The sequence below is a fragment of the Eriocheir sinensis genome, unplaced genomic scaffold (genome assembly GCF_024679095.1).
Source record: "Eriocheir sinensis breed Jianghai 21 unplaced genomic scaffold, ASM2467909v1 Scaffold345, whole genome shotgun sequence".
In the NCBI taxonomy this organism is placed as follows: Eukaryota; Metazoa; Arthropoda; class Malacostraca; order Decapoda; family Varunidae; genus Eriocheir; species Eriocheir sinensis.
In genome coordinates, this window is record NW_026111660.1 from 2,892 (window position 1) to 17,897 (window position 15,006).

A 15,006-nucleotide genomic window follows, 5' to 3' on the forward strand; every position below is an offset into this window, starting at 1 on the left:
ATCTGTTCCGACCCGTGGATTTTTTTTTTTTTTTTTTTTTTTTATGTGGGCTTTGGTACCAGTAGAATATCCATTTGGGCCTGATGGTCGGCCCCGAGCCCGTCATGGCACAGGCAACTGTTTATAGTGGCGCCATTATAATTGGCTCATGCTGCCCCACGGAGCTCACTTTTTTTCGTCCTTTACTCCCTTATTATCTCAAAATACGTACCTTGGAAAAAGAGAGAAAACAGGAAGAGAAAACAGATTGTTTTAAAGCCACAGATGAAGCCTTATGATTGGCTAAGCTCTAAAAACACGCTTGTGATTCGCTGGGAGTCCAATAACGTCATCGCTGGCACTCACCCGGTCAGCGGCCTCACTGCCTTGGGGCAGTGTCACACTGGCCGTTTTCCTCTAACTGTTGTGGCTACTGGCAACGCCCGTTCGCCCATCCGGGAGTGAGTTGTCAGTTGTCCGTTACCTGGTGTCACACTGGGTCTATCATATTTACATATAAATGCTTACAAAATGTGTTTTCAACTTGAAATTTAACTTTGAAAGAAAGAGAAGCCAATTCCTTTATAAAATGTGGAGACATTCACTCTCTGAGAGGCATGAGAAGTGTGAGTGCTATGATACGTTTTCCCAGAACCACCAACGCCCGGGAGTACCAGTCCTCCCTCCCATCCTTCCTTCCTTCCTCTTTATTCATCTTCCTACCTCCTTCTCATCCACCCATCTCTAGATTTTGTTCCTTCATGGAGGGACCATGGGTCTTTGTCGGGTGACAGCCCATGAACAGGAAGCCGGCTCTGTCGGCGAGGATTGGCGAGTCTCTGCCCTTCTCATCCAATTTGTTTTTTCTTATCTTCCCTTCCTTAACATCTAAAGCGTTCAACAGATATAACAAGACAGTCTTAACTTTCCCTCGTTCCTCCCTTCCGTCCTTTGTTCCTGTCTGCATCTGCCCCATATTTTTCTTTCCTATCTTCCTGTCTCAATCTCCTCATCTTCTTTTTCTTCCCCTTAAGTATGTTTGTAGATAACAAGACATCGAAAAGCAGCGTTACTTTGATGTAATTGTGAAGCAGTCAATGAAATAAGTTCCCAGACCACCATTTAACACAGTTCACCTTAAAAATATAAACCTTTAATTCTAACACAAACGCCTTAATCACTTAGAAATAAAAAGTGAACAAAAAGAAAATATGATCTCAGAAACATTATAAAATGTCAGTGTGTCTTATTATGATGGAAAAAGGAAGGAAATGGGAAGAGAGAACAGGTTGTTTTGAAGACTGCTGAAGGCGGATGCCTCACGAGTGGCTGACATTTCTGAAAAACACGCTGTGATTCACTGCGAGTCCGATGATGTCATCCACGGCTTACCCTCCTGCTGTGACACCAGCTTGAGACCCCATTCCCATTGTTTTCCGCTTTGAGCACTCTCGTCTTGCAGCAAACAAAGGGAACCCATGCTCACGTCTTTGACTCATACAAACATGATGCTCGTAAACCAAGTCACTGCTCATAAACCAAGGCATTTTTAGTGATTTTCTTTTGCTCATAAATCAAAACGCTCGTAAACTAAGGCACTCGTTAACCAAGGTATTACTGTATATCCAATATCTTCTGGTCTACAATGGACCAATGTTTACTGATAACTGCTTCACTATATCAGCCCAGCATTCTCAGATATGTGGGCCTAAAATGGTCCAGTGATGGTCCAGCACACTCTCATACAATTAGGGATTGACTATGGCTCCCCTTCTCAGGCCTGCTAGAGGGGACAGAATTCGACCAGTTCATCCTGCAGCACAAATGGATAACTAAAATAAATTGGTCCAGTTCTAGCAGTGGGCTGTTTGGATATTGGTCCACTTGCATATAAAGTGAGTGGTGAAATTTACTTAATATTGTAATATTAATGTTTGCAAAGTACATAGGATCTTTTTTGAAATTACGACTACTACTACTACAGGTAACTCTCGATATACGCGAGTATTGCGTCCTTGAAGAGGTCGCGTAAAACAAAAACAATGTAAATCAAACAAGAGGTAGGTTTCTGTCGAAAATTAAGTATTCACTTCATTTAGTGGAGAGAGAGAGAGAGAGAGAGAGAGAGAGAGAGAGAGAGAGAGAGAGAGAGAGAGAGAGAGAGAGAGAGAGAGAGAGAGAGAGAGAGAGAGAGAGAGAGAGAGAGAGAGAGAGAGAGAGAGAGAGAGAGAGAGAGAGAAAGAGAATATCCATATCACCGAGATATCCACTCAGGCACTCAGTCTCAGCCTCACTCGTGTGAAGAAGAAATGTGGGACACCATGAGCGACTGGCTAGTATTGGTACCGGTACCGAGCAGTCTGATACCAATACCATACCGTATAGCTGGTACCGTTGGTACCGGTACTGGTACCGGTACCTGCCCACCCCTATTGTTGAGCAGCGTGGCAGCGTGGGTACTGTATTGTTGTTCAAGTGGCGCACGGGAAAAACTGAGCTCAGCTGTGTGGCCGTGGCACCGTGTGAGTCCAGTTGCATGAGACATCCGGTGGCCACTCCATAAAATATCACGTATAAGTGGAAAAAACATGTAAATTAAACATTTATTTGGATTTTGGACCCAGCGTTATTTTAAAAACGCGTAAACCAAACTCGCGTAAATCAAGAGTTACCTGTACTACTACTACTCCTACTACCGCTTTTCCAAGGGGCTAAATTATTCCTCAATAGAACATATGACAGTTTTAACCCATTGACTGCAGATTTCCTACAAGAAGACATCACAAAGCTAGAGGAACGGGTCAAAAAGTGGCTGCTACAATTCAATGAAGGAAAATGTAAACTCATGCACCTTGGAAGGGGTATCCAGCATACCACATGGGAAACACTCCACTGTCCACCACAGAGGCAGAGAAAGACCTGGGACTATATGTTACCAGGCTACCAGTGAAGGCCAAATTCATTCCAATTGCAGTGGATGGGTTAAGGGGATGACTTTCACACAAGATCAATACTTAAATAAGAATATTAATGGTAGTTAAGAGACATAAACTTACATAACAAATGGATAGTGAATACTGTACACAAAAATATTTGTTAACACAGAACTTGAGTGAGTGCGTAATAGAGGACTTACTGGAAGCAGCAGTAGCCGCTGCAGGGAGAGTGGTGGTGACAGGTGCAGCAGCCCCCAATTCAAAATCAAGCATTTGTTCCATGGTGCTGTAATGGCCAAAAAAATGTACTACAATTGTAATGGTATTCTTTCACAAGAAAATAGTTAACATGGGATAGTGGAACAATATATATATATATATATATATATATATATATATATATATATATATATATATATATATATATATATATATATATATATATATATATATATATATATGGAGAGAGAGAGAGAGAGAGAGAGAGAGAGAGAGAGAGAGAGAGAGAGAGAGAGAGAGAGAGAGAGAGAGAGAGAGAGAGAGAGAGAGAGAGAGAGAGAGAGAGAGAGAGAGAGAGAGAGAGAGAGAGAATTTAGATAGATTTACATAGAAAATCAGACCACACAGACCCCATGGTCCACACTAGGTGGTCTGTTCTTAAACCTAAGTGATTCTACACTAATCAGATGGCTCCAAAACGTTGCATTTCTACTATAGTTAATATTAAGTTCAAGGAAGTGACGGGCGAGCTTGTTTTAGAAGGAGTCAATCGTGTTACACTGGACCACTGACGGTGGGAGCTTATTCCATTCTCACACTACAACGTTGGTGAAGAAAAATTTGGTGCAGTCTGAATTTACTTGTCTACATTTGAGTTTTACGCTTCCTTGTACGCAAAGTGTCACTGATCATAAACAATGTTGATCTGTCTACATTCGTGAAACCATTTAAGTATTTTAAAACATTCGATCAGTTTTCCTCGGAGGCGACGTTTCTCAAGAGAGAACATGTTAAGGGTGGAAAGCCTTTCTTCGTAAGATTTGTTGCACAAGGAAGGGATCATTTTTGTTGCCCGACGCTGAACACCTAATTTAGCAATGTCCTTTGCATGGTGGGGAGACCAAAACTGTATCGCATATTCCAAGTGGGGTCTGACTAAACTATTGTATAGTGGAAGTATTACATCTTTATTCTTGAATAAAAAGTTTCTTTTAATGAAGCCCAACATTCTGTTCGCTTTATTTGCTGCATTGATGCACTGCTGTGAGAATTTGAGGTTTGATGCGATTTTGACCCCCAAGTCCTTAACGCATTGAACGCTTTCGAGTTTAACGCCGCGCATTTCGTAATTGAACTTCTTATTCCTTGTTCCAACTTTAAAGACCTGGCACTTGTCTACGTTAAAGGGCATCTCCCATCTAACAGACCAAGCTGAAATTTTGTGCAAATCCTCTTGGAGGCTTTGCCTGTCTTCGTCTGTGTGAACCGAGTTACCAATCTTTGTGTCGTCTGCAAATTTACTAATGCGATTATTGAGTCCAACATCAACATCGTTGATGTAGATAATGAAGAGCGCTGGGCCAAGAACAAAGCCCTGAGGGACGCCACTAGTGACCGGCGCCCACTCTGAGTTAAATCCGTCAATCACCACTCTTTGTTGTCTGTTGCTCAACCAATTCGCGATCCATTGGTTTACTTGACCGTCTATACCTATTTGCTTTAATTTGTAAAGTAATTTATGATGTGGGACTTTATCAAATGCTTTCTGGAAATCAAGATAGACTATGTCCAATGATTTGGTTACGTCATAAACAGTGAAGAGGTCGTTATAAAAGGTTAATAGGATTGATAGGCAGGATCTTTTGTTACGGAAGCCATGTTGTTAGTCCGCAATTAATGAGTGGCTTTCAAGGTAACTCACAATTTTGTCTCTAATTATGCCCTCAAGTAGCTTACCTACAACCGAAGTTAGACTAATGGGCCTGTAATTACCTGGTACTTTTTTGTCTCCTTTCTTAAAAATCGGAGTCACATTAGCCTTTTTCCAATCTGAAGGGACAATGCCTTGTCGCAAGGACATATTGAATACGGTTGTGAGGGAGGAGAGTATTTCGCTCTTTGTTTCTTTGAGCAGAGAAGGATATACTTTGTCAGGTCCAGGACTTTTATTTGTTTAAAGTGATTGGAGGGCTTTAAGGACTTCATCGGTTGTTATTTCAAAGTTAGGCAGTGCATGCTCGGGATTTACATTAGTACTGGTGTTGGTGGTAGTGGTGGGAGGACTGTTAGTAATAAACTCCGAGGAAAAGTAACTGTTTAATAGGTTTGCGACGTGTTGGCTGTCAGTCACTAGTGCACCATCGCTGTTTGTTAAGGGTCCAATTCCATTTCTGATCGCTTTTCTGTTGTTTATGTAACTGAAGAAGGATTTCAGATTATTTTTACAGTTGGCTGCAATAGTTTCTTCATATCTACGCTTTACCTGACATACTAATCTTTTTACTCATCGCCTGGCATCATGGTAAAGTCTAATGTTTTCGGGCGTGCTTTGCTCTTTCTTTAGCCTGTAAAACAATTTTCTCTCCTTAACTGAGTGTTTAATTTCGCTGTTAAACCAAGGTGGGCTTTTATTAGTGTTACTTCGCTTCTCACGCAAAGGAACAAATGTGTTCTGCTGAGTGAGTAAATGATTTTTAAAGCTTAGCCAGGCGTCCTCTACATTACCGTCATCTGATAGTTGCATTTCTATTAGTTTTCGTCGGATTTCTACGAAGTTAGCTCTTTTGAAATTGGGAGCGAGAGAGAGAGAGAGAGATGGTGAAACAAGGATACTCATTGTATTGCTCTATCTCATACAATCTGTTTGCATTAACAAAATTGCAGGTGTTGTGGCTGTGAACATAATTATACCATTGCTAAAAGTTGATAATCTGCTTTCTTTAAATTTTTGTTGGAGAACGAAGAATATTATAATGGAATTAATATACCAATAACCTTATCTCAATATTAGAGGCTTGCCATCAAAATTTCACATTTTTAGTAGTCATAGTTAGTGAGCACATCTGTACCTCGTGATGTCATGCCCTGAGCCATTTTGGGGCCAAGACTCACTGTCCTTCCTCGTCCTAGACCGAGCGAGCAAGCTCATTCTCATGGGAGACTCTGCCACTTTCATGTGAGGAAAGAGCTGTTCTCAGTGTTCACCTCACTTTGGTCATAACAATATATCTGAGATTCTTACAAGAGACTCCACCACTTTCAGTTGCTGAAGGCAAGCCTGACTGGTGGAAGGCTGTGAGCTGCCCAGACCAAGTCCAGCATGCAGCCCCAAGGGTAAGAATGAAATGACAAAAGAGGTCTGAAAAAAGAAGTGGAGGCTAAGAGATGTAGGATGGGAGAATTTCCAGGTAGATCTGAGTGAAAGAAACTGGGAGTTTGATGGTGTGCAGGATGTGGATGCACTGAATGAGAGGCTTGTAGAGAATGTAAGAAAAACTGCAGTCCGCAACATTGGGTATGTCAAAATGAATGGTAGAAAGCGTGTGAGCAAACCGTGGTGGAATGCAAGTGTTAGGGAAGCAAGGAAGGAGCAGAAGAGGTTGAATAGATTGTGTCAGCAGCTGAAGAGAAAGAGGCATGATAGCGAGGAAGCTGAGGGTGCGTATCAGAATGCATGGGAAGGATATGTTAGGCATCAGCGACTGACGAAACGAACGATTATGAGTGCGAAGGTTGACTGCGAAAGAGGTGTGATTCAGAGCCTGAGAGAGAAGGGGCTTGAGGGTGGCCATGAATGGTATAGATTCCTAAGAGGTGAGAGGATGAGTGACAGTGATGATGTAGAAAGACTGAAGGTGGATGGTGTAATACAGATGAAGAGAAAATGAGGGAGGCAGTCAAGGAGTTTTGGGAGAAAATAGGAGGAGTGGGTGAAGAAATGAACGTGAGAGAAGCGGGTGTGACCATGGAGAGGAAAGATGCAACTGAGCTGAATGAAAGGATCAGTAGGGAGGAAGTTGAGAGGTGTATTAAGAGACAGAAAGATGGAAAAGCAGCAGGACCAGATGATATCCCGTACGAGCTTTATAAGAATGGTGGTGAGAGTGTTATTGACAGAATGACTGACTTGTTTAACCAGGTGTGGGAGGAAGAGAGAGTAAGGTGACTTTGATACATAAGGGTGGACACAAGAGTAGACAGGAGCTTAAGAATTACAGACCAATCTCCCTTGTAAACACAATAGGGAAAGTTTTTTGTGCAGTGCTGAATGAAAGTTGTGTAAATGGATTGAGAGATATAGGGTACTAGGTGAGGAACAGAATGGTTTCCGGGTTGACAGGAGAGCTGAAGATAATATGTTTGTGGTGAATGAACTGATTGAAAGGAAAAAGAGAGCAGGAGAAAAGTTGTACTTAGGTTTTCTAGACATAGAGAAAGCATAGAGGGTTAATAGGAGTATGTTGTGTAGAGTGCTGGAGCAGACTGGATTGAGTGATAAGTTTGTGAACATAATTAGGAGTATGTATGCAGGCACAAGAGTTAAATACAGGTTAGGGAACCTAGAGACAGACTGGGTGAAGAGCAAGAGAGGAGTGAGGCAGGGTTGCATTCTGTCACCAACATTATTTAGCCTGTATACAGAGAAGCTAGCAGTTAGGATGAGAAGAATGAATGCAGGAGTGAAAGTTGGAGAGGACAAGTTGTGTGTGTTGTTGTATGCGGACGATGTTGTGATTTTGAGTGACTCTGCTGGAGACTTACAAAGAATGTTAGATGTGGTAGGGGGCTATAGAAGAGATTGTGGTGTTAGATTTAGTAGTGAGAAGAGCAAGATTATGATAGTCAATAGGTCAGAGGATGAGAGAAACAACTTGGAGACTGGAAGGGAATGAGTTGGAACAGATGGAAGAATACAAGTATCTAGGGGTGTGGATGGAGGTAAATGGATGCCATAGGGCCAAGAATGTAAAGATAAGTATGACAAACCAGTGGGTAGACCGTTTGGGGAGTGCAGCGAGGATGAGAGCGAGCAAGTATGATGTCATCCGTGAGGTTTGGAAGAGTGTGGCTGTCCCGAGCATTATGTATGGAATGGATGTGATGACATGGAATGACAGTGAGATAGAAAAATTGGAAGTGGGGCAGAATAGGGTAGCAAGAATGGCACTGAATGCACCAAGGTTTGTAGCAATAGAGGCTCTTAGGGGTGACATGGGATGGAGCCCATTTAGGGAAAGACTAGTAAAGGCAACCTTGAGATATAAAGTGAGGCTGGAACAAATGGAGGATGCAAGATTAACACGAAAAGTGTTAATCTTGAGAGATAGCAAATGGGTGAATAAATGTGGGCGAATGATAAACAGGAATGTTGCGCTAAGTAGGTGGGTATACCGACCCTTTTGAAGATAGGCAAAATGTGTTTGAATGGAGAATAACAAACAGAAATGGAGAGGGGTTTGAGTGGGATGTTAGAAAGTGGAAGAATGTGATAGATATGGCAGTAAAAGATGAGGGATTGAGCAAGTGGAAGAATGAGATGGAATGAAAGGAAACTCTTGACTGGTACAGGGAGAAAGAGGCCCCAAAGTGTGAGGTGTGGTACGAGGGAAGCCTGGGAGGTGATCTTCTTTTCCATACATACATAGCATACCAATACCACATGGGAAACACTCCACTATCCACCACAAAGGCAGAGAAAAACCTGGGACTATATGTTACCAGGCTACCAGTGAAGGCAAAATCCATGCCAATCACAGCAGACAGGTTAAGGAAAACAATGTTTACCCTATGGCTACTGCTTCCTTCCTTCCTTTAGCTCATTTATCATGCCGATCAAATCATTACTCTTTCTGTAAGGATCAATATCTTATAAGGGGCTGTTCAAGACATACAAAATACCTATGGGGGGAGGGGGTGCGGTGACGCATCACGAGTGTGACATGTTTTTTCAGAGATAAGGAAATCAAGTAAATAATAAGAGAACATTTTCATTTCAAATAAATCTTGAATTCTTAATATTGTGACAATATTATAAAGATAAACATACAAAATAATTTGCTGGTGCAGTGCAGCAGACCATCAGATAGGAACTTAAGAAATTGGCATTAAATGGAATTCACGCTTAATGGAGGTGTTGTTTCAATGGGTTTTATCAATTTGGAACTGGTGGGACTTTTTTGTGTAGAATTTCTTAGTAGCAAAATACAATACATAAACATATGGCTATGGTGCTGCTCCTGCAAGCAGACCATACAAGTAGCTGAGAGGAAAAGTGAGTCAGCGTTTAGATGCTCCGCTGAAGGCACTAATGCTGCAGGGTGAAGGTGATGAAGCAAGGCTGTTCCAGAGTTTACCAGTGACTGACTAATTATTGCACCAAAGATTAAGGCATCATAAGGGAGCTGTAGTAGAGCTGTATAAATATAAATTTCTACAGCTCTGAAAAACAGTCTTGTGGAGAGGGTAAGGTGAGGGCAGTGACTGTAAACTTGTAAACAAAGTAGGAGGTGCACTATGCACGTCAGGAAGGCTTAGTTTGGGTGAAAAGTTATTATGAGTTGCATCTGATGCACACAAATTTAAAGAATCGTTCAATTTCAAAATTTCATTCAACTGTGTGTCTACACAGTCAAAATATATATTCAACAACAATGGGCGGCAATGCTGGAGAAGGATCACATCCTTCTTAGTACTCATTGAAGGATCCTCCAGGACCATTAGGGTTCTCCAGAGTGCTGACTACTTTATGGCCGACCACAGACTTGTTGCTGCAAAACTGAGGATACGCATCAGGTACAAAAACCTTTCAAGATGCAACCCTCCAGGATTCCATTTTGAGAAACTGAGGGACCAGGCGTGTGTTCAGGAGTATGCAGTGGCAGTCTCAAATCGGTTTAAAGTGCTTGGTACTTTGGAGGACCATGGAGAGTTGTGAGATACTTTTAACCTGTTAGCAGTGACAGGCCAAATTTGCGGTGTTACCATGTACCAGCGATGGGCCAAATATTTCCCATGATATAAACCCCCAAAAATAGATGATGCACAAACTGATCACAAATGCGTTGATATATATTATGAAATGGTTTGTGCAAGTAATGATTTTTCTTATTTTTCTCGCTCAGAGGGGCCTTTAACCTTTGTGCGTCGGGTGACGGGAATTCCCGCTCAGGCAGAGAGCGTCGGGTGGCGGGAGTTCCCGCCCTCTGCTGTCCTGCCAAGATTTGTACTCCTGTGATGTAATTATTGTGTCCAGTGGTTGATGGCAGTCCCTGTCCTATGTTTCACACCAAATCCCAGAGCACTACAGACCACTATGATGGAGAAACATGTGTCATGACCCAGGTATTTATTTTCTCTTTTCCTATTCTCCAACATGACCTCTGTGTGTATCGAAACACACAAGAAATTAATCAAGACAAGGAGAGGGTATTCGCCGGCTGCCTGGGATTGAACCCGCAACCAGCGTGACGGAAGAGCCACTCCTTACCGAGTCGGCCAAAGAGGTACCCAACTGGCTAAGTGGGTCATGGGAGGCTCGTTCATCAGGCCGTCGCCGCACTACACATGCTGAAAATGATTTCCCCATGTCCGGATGCGTGGAGGAAGGGAGTGCGCCACCGGGCCCCTGTTCCTCTACCTCTAATATCATGGAGTGCGCTAAGCCACCGTATACGGGAATTTTGAATAACAGCAGTGTCATAAGAGCCCTGTTTGATGAGATGCTTTCTCCTTTGGAAAGTGGTGATTCAGGGTCTGAGGAGTTAGAAGATGAATTAAAACAGATTGGGGCACAGTCTGTTTCTGTGGCGGCTGTTCACAGCACGCTGCCTCGCACCACCACAACACAGTCTTTTCCTGCTTTTCCAATCACATCTACTGTCAATGAAAGTGACAAAGGACATGTTGATGATCCTGGGAAGGTAAATGACTCATGAAGCGAGACAGAGGCTGAGAGAAGTGTGGCTCCAAAACGTCATTGCCGCTGGCCCTGCAGCCATCAAACACCCTCCCCCACACCTACAGTACCCTCTCGAGTTTCGCGCTTGCTTCATTCCGAAGGTATGGCGCTAAACTCGAGGACTGTGAAACTCGAGGTATTGAAATACATGTAAAAGCGCTTATTGGTTCCGGCCTGTGGAAAAAAATACTTTTTTTTTTCAGCTTGACTCCCTTGTTATCACAATTTTTTTCGACTTTATTCCCTTGTTATCTCAAAATACATACCTTGGTAATAGGCAGAAAATGCGAAGTGAGAACAGGTCGTTCTGAAGCCACAGTTGAAGGCGGCTGCCTTACAATGGGCTGGCAGTTCTGAATACACGCTTGTGATCCATGTAAGGGCGGTTGCTCGCGGTCACCCGTGGTACAGTTGGACAAACCTATAGCTTCTGGTAGTTTTCTGTGTGTTATGGTATAATCTGCTAACTCTTTCTGTTATATATCATCAAATCACTAACATCATGATTGACTTTTCAATGCCTATTGAACGTAAACCGCCGCCGCAATCACAAAATAGCTCGCAAAGAGGTTCAACTTGTTTACTGCTCTGCTCTGCTAAGTGTTATTTCTGATTCATTACATTCCATCACCCTCACCTTAACACACTTGCTTTCCTTCGCTGTACTAACCCCATACATCTCACAACCTCACGGTGGTGTACGCAAGCTCCTTCTAAACGTTCTACACGTATTTTTTTTTCCTATTCATTTTCCAGGAAGTGTTTATATTAAGTGCTGTTTCAGGCTGTAATTTTCCTTGTTAAACGGAAATTTCCAGGCCAGCAGACGACACCCCGCTCGCCAGCCGTATTCCCAGGGGACCCTTTGTTTCACCCGGGACCCTCTGTTTCACTACGGTCCGCGGAAGGATCAGCCAATATGCCCTCAAATTTGAAACGTTGTTCTAACTGTGGCCTTCGCCAAGCTCCGCAGTACTTTAGGACAAGTAACAGGGCAAGCGAGACTTGCCATTTCTGCATCAAGGCAGAGCAAGATGAAAGAAAAATCAAGCACCTGGAATCCACGATCCACTCGTTAACACGGGACATGAAATATTTAGCGGAGCGAGTCACAGCGTGTAGCAGGTGTTCCTGCTCATCTACTCATGGGGGTACCTCACCCCCCCTTCCTTCCACCCCTGCTCCTCCCCATACAGCAGCCTCCCTTCTCCCGCCTGCCTCCCCCTCCTCGCTAGTGCCTTCTCCATTCACTTCCCCCTCCTCCTGCATCTCCCTCTTCCCTTCCACTCCTCCAGCCACTTCTCTCCTCTCCCCCCTTCTCCCCTCTCCTCACCCGCCATCTCCCCTCTCCACACCCACCATACTTCCCTTCCCTTCTGCCGCCGCTGACTATCATTCATCACCTCCCTCTCCCCTTTCCTCCACCTCTTCCCTCCCTTCCGACTCTTCCTGCTCTTCCTCGCATTCTCTCTCCTTGTCCTCCCCCACCTCCCTCCCTCTCCCCTCCTCCTCCCACCCCTCCTCCCCTGCCTCCCCCACCACCTCAGCCAACTCCTCCTGCCCCCCTCCCCCTTCGACGTCATCCCCTTCATCTCTCTCCTTCCACTCATCGTCCTCCTCCTCCTCCTCCTCCTCCTCCTCCTCCTCCTCCTCCTCCTCCTCCTCCTCCTCCCCTGCTGCCGCCCCTCCCTCTCCTCCTGTAGTGGCTTCCCTTCCGTCTACTGACAAAGTTAATAAGAGGAAAGTACTGGTGGTTGGGGACTCTCAAGTCAGGTTCATTGACAGGTACTTTTGTTCAAGGGATAAGGAAAATAGGCTTCGAGTGTGCTTTCCCTGGGCAGGCATCCAGCACGTATCTGACAGAATGGAGGAAATTTTAGCACGGGAGGGGACACAGCCAATCGTCTTCTGCAGTTACGGTGGTAATGACATCAGTAAGGTGGGTAGCGAAGAGATATTTCAGCGCTTCAGGGAATCGTTTGCTAAAGTGAGGGACTTCGGGGGGGTGCCGGCTGTTTGTGGGGTTTTGCCGAGGAGGGGGGTGGGAGAGGGATGGCTTTCCAGAGCCTTAGCAGTAAACAGCAGGCTGGCGGCCCACTGCAAGCGAAATGGTTGGCTTTTCCTTGACAATTGGGACCTCTTCTACAATAAAGGCACCTTGTATGCCAAGGATGGCGTGCACCTGTCATTCCAGGGGGTGGAGGTTCTCGCAGACTCCCTCGAGCGATCACTTAGCACCCTACAGGATTTTTTAGAGTAGGCGAGGGGGGAGGGCCTGTCAATGCATTGCAGACTGGGACTAGGGGGCGCAGGAGAAATCGAAAGGATATAAGAAAGGATGGGCTAACGGCTTATTACACCAACAGTAGGAGTCTCAAGAACAAGATAGATCTACTGAGGGGGAAAGCATGTGTCGAGAAATTCGACATTATAGCTATCACGGAAACATGGGTGGATACTGCCAACAAAAACTTCATGTCAGAGTATGAAATAGATGGTTACCAGATGTTTCACAAAGATAGAAAGGGAAGAAGGGGAGGAGGGGTGGCACTTTATGTTAAAGACACACTTAAATGTTCCGCTAACAATTCTGTTCCAACAAATGGCAACTCAGAATCAGTTTGGGTGGACGTCCACAAAGGGAAAGACAAACTAATTCTAGGGGTTATTTACAGGCCACCCAACCTTACCAGGCAGGACACTTATATATTACTACAAGAGGTAGGCAGGGCAAGCAGGAGCAAAAATGTCTGCATAATGGGGGATTTTAACTATAGGAATATAGACTGGGAAGGCGTGGTGGGTGATCTAGAGTCTGAGGATTTTCTGAAAGTAATACAAGATAATTTTCTCAAGCAGGCAGTAACAGAGCCCACCAGGGGTAACAACATTCTGGACTTGGTCTTAACTAACACCGAGTATATGATCAGTGAGCTAGATGTTGGGGGAGAATTAGGTGGCAGTGATCACAAGGAAATTAGGTTTAAATTAGACTGGGCGGTGACCCATGAATTCAACTCTGTGTTGGTGCACGACTTTAGAAGAGCTGATTATGAGGGGCTCAGAAGACACCTTGAGGAGGTAAATTGGGAAACCTTAGAGCTAGATGAGGGCCAGATCTCAGGGCTGGAACCGGAAAGACAGGGGAACCATGTAGAAATGACCTACAATAATTTAGTTAGAGAAATTGCAGAGGGTCAGAGACAGCATATCCCTTACCAAGCACGTAGGAAGGAAAATAACGACCCCAAATGGATGACCCGCAGACTCAAGCATGAAATAGGCTTGAAGAGAGGAATTTATAGGAAAATAAAGAACGGAGAGATCCACCTCAGGGGTAGGTATGTTGAGCTAGCCAGGTCGGTGAAGAAGAACACCCGCCTAGCAAAAAGAAATTATGAGATTAGGGTAGCCAACGAGGCCAAGAGCGATCCCAAACGCTTCTTCAAATTGTACAGGACGAAAACAAGGGACAGAATTGGACCGTTGAAAACAAACAAGGGCGAGCTCGTTGAGAATGGAGAAGATATGAGCCAAATGATGAATGACTATTTCCTCTCAGTTTTCACGCAGGAAAATCTAACAACCATTCCGGAGAGAGTTCAGGTATACGAGGGCGACGAGAACGACAAGTTGAGGGATGTGATCATCACTAGGCAAGTAGTCCAGGATGAGATTGGTAGTTTGAAGAAAACAAATCGCCGGGCCCAGACGAGGTATTTCCAAGGGCTCTGAAAGAGTGCAAGAAAGTCCTTAGTGGCCCTCTTGCCGATATCTTTAAGATGTCGGTAAATTCTGGGTATGTGCCCAATTAATGGAAAGTAGCTAATGTGACGCTGATTTTCAAAAAGGGAGACAAGTCAGCCACCTCAAATTATCGCCCAATCATCTTAACATCAGTTGTAGGAAAGATGTTGGAGTCAATTATACCCGGGAGCATTCGGGACCATCTAGAGAAGCATAGTTTAATTCATGACTCACAGCATGGGTTCACAAAGGGTAGGTCTTGCCTTATTAATCTGTTGTCCTTCTACACTAAAGTGATCGAGGCGGTTGACAGAGATGAAAACTATGACATATTATATCTAGATTTCAGTAAAGTGTTCGACAAAGTCCCTCATCACCGGCTATTAC

The 15,006-nt window shown here is 44.1% G+C and overlaps 1 long non-coding RNA gene across 1 annotated transcript in view; it reads right to left on the reverse strand.

Annotated features, from left to right (window-relative positions):
- Window positions 1-3,114: 3,114 nt before the first annotated feature.
- LOC126991808 (uncharacterized) overlaps window positions 3,115-15,006 on the reverse strand; it is a 34,268-nt gene continuing 22,376 nt past the window's right edge. Inside the window, exon 3 of the long non-coding RNA XR_007745863.1 lies at window positions 3,115-3,201. This is a non-coding gene — a long non-coding RNA (uncharacterized LOC126991808). The remainder of the gene's footprint in view (window positions 3,202-15,006) is intronic.